At 46.7% G+C, this 7,335-nt stretch overlaps 1 pseudogene; it reads left to right on the forward strand.

The window, feature by feature from the left end:
• The first annotated feature begins 257 nt into the window (after positions 1-257).
• On the forward strand, positions 258-397 carry LOC116875530 (annotated as a pseudogene).
• The last annotated feature ends 6,938 nt before the right edge of the window (positions 398-7,335 follow it).

Raw genomic sequence — 7,335 nt, forward strand, 5'->3', positions numbered from 1 at the left:
GACCACTGAACCTCGCTTTCTGATGTTATGCTTGCCCAGCGGTCTTTAAAATGCACGAACTGACCCTCCACTTGTCGCTCCATGAGGTCTGACAACCTGAATGCTTTCCCTGAAAGGGTCCCCACATCCAGAGGTCAGCTGACCTGAGCATGGCCGAGTCCCAGACACAGGGTCCTGGGTACAGGCTGAAAAGTTATAGCTATTGGCCTAAGGCTTTTTTCCCCCCTCCTCAGTGTCATTTTTAAGCACTGAATCACATCGCTTCTTGGCCTTTTGGCTAAGATCAAGTGTACGCACTGAATCATAAAATTATAAAACAACCTTTTTGGAAACAGTATATACTTCTGCCAGCAATGCTGCCTTTGTTCACACGTGGGGCCTGTTAGCCCCATGGTTACTGCCTGTACTCAGTCGTCCCAGGATACTTTAATAACCGGTATTTGCATCGGGCTTCGATGGACAGAGCCAGGGCCATACCCCTGCCCTTAATCATCACAACATCCTGTTGTTACTGCTGCCCCTTTGCAGACCAGGAAACTGACCACACCTGTCAAGGCAGGAAGGGCACTAGTCACACAGGGAGAAGCCCGTATAAAGGCTTGTGTGGAACTCCTTTCATCCCCACACAGATGCCATGGGGTAGAGTTTATTTTTCTCATTCTGTAGATTAGAAAACTAAAGCACAGAAACATTGTGTAACTAGCCCGAGGTCACGCTGCTGGTGAGGGGGTCACCCAGGTGGGGTTTGGAAAAGCATGCTCTCATCACCCCTCCGGGCGCCTGCCTCACCTGGCTGAGGCCACCTGGCCCTTGCTCCCTTCTTCCCTTTGTAACTCCTGCTCTGCCCGCCTTCAGTGTCACCTCAGCCACTTTGCCTGGTACCTGGGCCGGCGGCCTCCCTGGGTCTGTGTCAGGCAGGCCGGGCCGTGCCAAGCCGAGCAGTGCTTCTGAGATCCCTGGAGGGCTCACAGATGTTACACGTTTGTGGGTGAAGAGCTTTATACACACACATGTATGTACATACATATACTTACATACGTGTCTGTGTGTGGAGCTGCAGCGGAAAATTAAACTCTACATTCTTACATTTCTAAAATTGTGTAAATCGGTGTAGGTGCTAGTTTGTGTTTTTCCCTCATTTCTCATTGTTTCATTTGCCTATCGCCCCACTTCTGTACATACTTGCTATGTGTTGTTGTTTTTTCAAGATTTTATGTATTTATTTGAGAGAGAGAATGAATGGGGGGGCAGAGGGAGAAGCAGACTCCCTGCTGAGCAGGGACCCCCCCCCCCCAACACACACACAACGTGAGGCTCAGTCCCAGGACCCTGGGATCATGAGCTGAGCTGAAGGCAGACACTTAACTGACTGAGCCACCCAGGCGCCCCATACTTGCTCTTTGTAAGGACTATGTAATATTTCCCGTTAACACAGTTAGGATCCTTGGTTGGCCGTTGGAGTTGTTAAGCTCTCGGGCCTGGCAAGGAATGTACCTGATAGCATTTCTTCTTCAGGAAGAAAAGTTCTGAGTTTGGCTTAAGAATAAATAAATGGTTTTTGAAAAATTGTTCTGTAAGTTCGAGGCACTTATTCGCTATAGTTTCAGTGGATTTTATTTGGAAACGTGTAGTAGACATTTGATGAAAAACAAATATTTGGTTTTTCCAGATTGGAGTTTACATTTGGATCCCAATGTTATAAGCAATCATAACTAAAACTTTTAAAACTTTCCTTGGGTGTGATTTACATATCTAACCAGACAAAACTCTTTTTCAGAAGCTAAACCAGAGACGATTGAATTGACAAAACTTTTTAAAAATTAAGATTATCTCGGGGCGCCTGGGTGGCTCAGTGGGTTAAGCTCGATCGATCGAGCCCCATGTCAGACTCCCTGCTCAGTGGGGAGTCTCTTGTCCCTCTGCCCTTCCCTCTACTCACTCTTTCTCTCAAATCAATAAAATCTTAAAAAAAAAAAAAATAAAGAAAATGGTTACAGCTTAGAATTTTTTAAAAAAATTAAGATTATCTTGAGGCTAAGGATGAAATTGACAGGTGATCACAGAAAACACCTTCTGAAATAAATATCCCGACGTTCGACTTCTACAGCAGAGGATTAACGTCAAGGAAATAGCTGCTTCTTCCTTTTCCACTGTGGTGTTGGGCATCCCTAAAGGGAGTTGCCTGGACCCATTTGCTTTGCATTTCTGCCCCTAACTGGCAGTGATGCCTTAGGCAAGTCTCTCAACTTCCCTGTCTCCTATTCCTCATTCGAAATGAAAACACGGTTCCTGCCTCTTAGAGCCAGAAGTGAAATGAGGAGTGTCTTGATTTATCCAGGACTTATATCTTCAATCATAGTTTTTCCCCGTAACTCAGAACTTCAGATGAATTGGTGCCTGCCAAGTGAGCTGCCTGGGCAATGCCACACCCCCCCCCCCCAACCCTGTTCCTCATTTTAGGAAGCAGTTCTTTTTCCTGCTTCAATTTGAAGTTTCTTCTTTGCTGCCTGGTTTAAATTAGGGTCCCAAAAGTTGAAGAAGTGTGTGTGTGTGTGTATAGAATAGTAGATGGCATTAAATTTCTCTTGAAAGATGTTCTAAAAAAGTTGAATGTAGGCAGACATATGCAATGGTTTTATTGCATATGTTACTTGCACAGTATTGTTAGAAGTTCATGACTTTGAACTTTGACTTTGAACAAAGAAAATACTTTGTTAGGACACCTGGGTTGCTCAGTGGGTTAGGTCTCTGCCTTTGGCTCAGGTCAAGATCTCGGGGTCCTGGGATCGAGCCCCACATCAGGATCTCCACTCTGCGGGGAGCCTGCTTCTCCCTCTCTCTCTGCCTGCCTCTCTGCCTACTTGTGATCTCTGTCTGTCAAATAAATAAATAAAATCTTAAAAAAAATACTTTGTCATCCAACAAATTCTCTCTCTACTGTTTGCTTTTTTAATTTTTATTTTTTAAGTATTTATTTTAGAGAGGGAGAGAGCGTGTGTGCATGTGCAGGAGTGGGAGGAGGGGCAGAGAGAGGGAAAGAGGGAGTGAATCCTCAAGCAGACTCCCCACTGAGTGCAAAAACCGACACAAGGCCCAATCTCAGGACCCTGAGATCATGACCTGAGCTGAAATCAAGAGTGGGATGCTTAACGGAGTCACCAGATGCCCCTGGTTTGCCATCATTTGTAAGGAACCATTAGTCTCCCTCTCTGGTGGTTGTGTAATAGTATCAGTTAGTGAATCAGAACTTCCAGCACCTTTCCGACATCCACCCTTGGAGGCCACCAAATGTCAGACTCTTAAGATGCCCCAGACTGAACCTACTATGTCCTCCTTACACTGATCCTTCTCTTATCCCCAGACTTGATAAATGGGATTGCTGACCACTGTCTTGTAAGCCTAAAGCCTAAGGCTTGTCCTTTAAAGCACCTTCTTTCTCATTCCCTATCCTACCCGTCAAGTCCCTCGCATGTCATCTTCTCTCTCTCAGTCCCCTTCTTTCATCTTCACAGCCACCTCCCTTGTCCGGGCTATTGTCACCTCTCACCTAAAATGTAAGAGTGTAACTGATCATTCTCAGTCCCTTCTTGTCCCTTTCCAGTCTGCTTCCACACTGTACCCAGAGTAAGCTTTCAGAATGTCCATCTGATCACCGGCATGCCTCTAGACCACAAACAATAACCCTTCAGTTGTTCCTCATTGCTCTTGGGATAAAAACCAGTTCCTCAATGTGGCCTTCAATGTCCTGCATGACCTGGTCCTTGCCCACCTTTCCAGTCTCATGCTGTGTACACTACACCTACATTCAAGGGTTCTCCTTTGGATTCCTCCATTAGGCTATGCTCCTGCCTCAGGTCCCTTGCTCATGCCATTCTGCCTGTGGACCGCCCGTACTACCATCCCAGCCAACTCTGCCTCATCCTTGAAATGTCAGCCCAATTCCACTTGTTCTAGGGACCCTTCCATGGCTGAGCCTCAAACCGATGGGGTCTCCCGCTGGCTGTACTCTCTTGGCACCCTTCGTGTTCCTTCATAGCCCTTGCATTGATTATTTGATGATCTCTACCCGCTGTCCTCTAAGCTCCCTGAGGGCTGCTCCAATACTGTGCTGCTATGACATTGTAAGGCAGGAGGCAGGTGGCAAGCACTGAATGCTAAAACGTGTCTCTGCTCTCAGAGCTTTAGTTCCACATGTCCAACTAGAAAGGTTTGGCTGAGATTAAAATGTCTGTGCAGAAAGACGTGTACCAGTGCGTAAACTGTGAAATCAGGAGAGCCTTAAATCTACTATCAACTCCAAATGCTTGTTTTGTATACATAATAAATTGAGAGGAAAATGAATTTGTCTTTAGGTGCTGTTTTTGAAGTCAGTTTCTATATGGTCGCACCTTTAGACATTTTGGATGAACATTTCGTGGAGTTGGTCACGTAAAATCTGTGGTAGTGACTGCCTGTGATGGCTAGTATAAAAGGGAAGGCAGAGACATCAGTAAAGTCACCAGGTAATCAATAACATGGGTGGACCATTTGCTACAAACAGCAGCCGCCTCTGATGCCACCTTTCACTGTCTCCGTGAAGTCCCAGCTAATTGTGACCAACTTCCCTAGGATGGAAATACGTTCCCATAGTACGCAAGAAGAGAAGTGCCATATTTTTAGGGTTTTCTTAAGATTTTTGTGCATGCAATAGAACGTTTACTTATGTACACAATAAAGTGGGCGGGGGGGTAGAACACGTAGTCCCTAGGGCTGATACCTGCCTGCTGGATTTCTTTTTGCTGTAAACCGTGATTTACTATAAGAAAGTCTTCCCAGCGTGGAACGTAGTTCCCTAATAGGTTGATTACTATCCCAAGTAGGCTTTGAGGGACCTGGAAGAGTAGAGCGAAGAATAAGGCATTTTATAGCCTGTCCTATGAATTACTGGGACTATTTAAGAAGTACTTTTCATTGCTTCGCTGAGTTATACTCAGGGTCCACCCTGGAATTGATGCTCCCTCCTGGACAGACAGTGTGAAGGTCTTTGTCGTTCAGCAGTGGGCTTGGCATGTAGCCCGTGCTCAGTAAATGTTGAATGATTGGAAGCTTTTCTTGAAGCACAGAGCACTGGTGGAGAGCTTCTGTTGCCCATGGATCGATTTGCCCTTGGAAATACATGAACGAGGCAGGTAATAGGGGTGTAGAGCACGGCCTCAGAGGGTGAGCCCCAGCTCCGCTAGTCGGTGGTTTTCTGTTGCCTTGGTAAGTTGCCCAGAACACTCCTCCTTTTTCCCCATCTGCAAAATGTGGGAATAATACCAGCTCCCTACCTCACCGAGTCACTAGTCTTCGGTGAGATCCTGTTGGTAAGGCCCCGAGGCCTGGCGCATGTAGAAGTTAATTATCAGAATCCCTCTGCTACATCCTCCCACGTCCAGATCGTGTCTCACTTGGATCTCTGTGGGCCTTGGCCCTCCTTTCCTCCAAGAAATAATTCCTGCTGCTTTAGGTGACTGGGGCATGTATGCTCAGGACGTGAATGGCGGTCTTTACCATGGACATTTAAATGGCCCTCAAAGCTTTTGAAGGAAAAAACCCCTTGTATGATGACCGTAATACATTGTTTTAAATAAAAATAACTGCCAAACAGAGTCTTTTGAGAACAAGTAATAACATTTCCTTGATATACTTTACTCCGTCCTGTCCACGGGGAGAGAGCATCGTGGTTAATTATAACATTTCTCTGCCATCGGTGCCCATAATTTCAGAGTTCATGAAGTGCTGTTCCATTTATTCTTTCTCCCAGCAATTTGAGGAGTGGGTTTTCACCATCACGACCCTCATTTGACAGCTCAGGAACTACAGTCCCAGTGAGGCTGCTCCCGAGCCAGAGCTCTTCCCAGTTAGTCTCAGCTGTCCCGGGCTATGCCTTTGGGTGTTGAGTTATCTCTGTTGGATTTTATGGTATCCTTAATTACACTTGGGTAGCCAGAAAATTCTGCTCCTGTTTTGGCATTTTCCTTTGGCGGAGAGTCCTCTCTGAGGACCCACACGAGCTGGAAGACCAAAGCCAACAACAGACTCAGCATCGTCACCTGGAAAGGGCAGGACACAGCTGTTAGGCAGTTGCTGGACCTATGAACAGAAGAACATCAAGATAACAACTTTCCAGCGTTCACCCCTTTGAAATTTCAGATGGAGGCCCAGTACAGCCATCAGGTATAGAGTGCCTCCCAAATTAGATGAGGCAGTTTGGTTCTAGGCTGTGTACTTGTGTTTCTGGTGATGAAATGCTCCTTGTGTGGGTTTTCCCTGATTCGCCAAGAAACAGCTTTTTCTCTTGTTACTTTGTGCGTCCAAGTTTGTGTATTTCACTTCCCCTTCATTTCTGCCTTCTCTCCTGCTTTGGGCCCTTAGACAGTGATGAAGCAGACCTTCAGAATGGGCAGCTGTGGAGGCCCTGGCTGGGGTCAACTCTGTACCTGGGGTCTGGGTTTGGTGGGGGATAGGCTAAGCCCCAGGAAGATGAGGCCACAGCTCCAGGGGCAAACAGTGCAGTCAGGTGTATCAAAGGTCAAGAGCAGAATTCAGTCCAGTCGTGTCCTGTGCCCATGGAAGCAGGGACCCACCTCTCATTCTTCATCTGAAAGATCTGAAGTAGTTCACTGATTAACCTGGATGGAGGTAGGCCTGCCCCTGCCTTTCTAATGTAGGCACAGAGCCAGTCACCTCTTACAAAGGAGTCGCCTCTAAGGTAGTGCCTTCTAACGTAGATGTAGACTGGGTTAACTAGTTACTGGTGCTGAGGAACAGCTGATACTGTGCCTCCAGCTGAGTTCCTGGGGATTTCGTGATTTCATCACCCTTTCCTGTGTGTGTGTGTGTGTGTGTGTGTGTGTGTGTCTAAGTGAGTGAGTATACTATGTTCCTGATATTCTAAGGTGATTTAGACCGGTGAGTCTTAATTCCATGGTAGGTATTGGGGCAAATGTGTGCACATACATAGGCTGTGATTACTGGGAAAGTTTCAAATTCTTTGTCTTCTAATCCCCCCTTCTCAGGTATGACAGGTCCTGAGATGGGAGGGGTGGCTGGGTCGTTGGCATGAATACATTCCCTAGGATTTCCTGGCACACCTCCGCTCTCAAGTCCCCAAATGCACTTGCCCACTTGCCCTTTGGTTACAAGGGACAAGAAGGTGCTCAGAGCTGGGTGGTAAGAGCCCACCGCAGTGTGCTGGGTGGGGCTGATCTAGGCTGGTGGTGCCAACCTGACATCTGCAAAGGAGCCCATGGGAGCCAGGGAGCCATTTTCAGTATTTCAAAAGGCTTCAAAAGACAAGCTATGCATTTACCC

This window comes from Lontra canadensis, unplaced genomic scaffold (assembly GCF_010015895.1).
Source record: "Lontra canadensis isolate GAN:19392208 unplaced genomic scaffold, GSC_riverotter_1.0 scaffold41, whole genome shotgun sequence".
NCBI lineage: Eukaryota > Metazoa > Chordata > Mammalia > Carnivora > Mustelidae > Lontra > Lontra canadensis.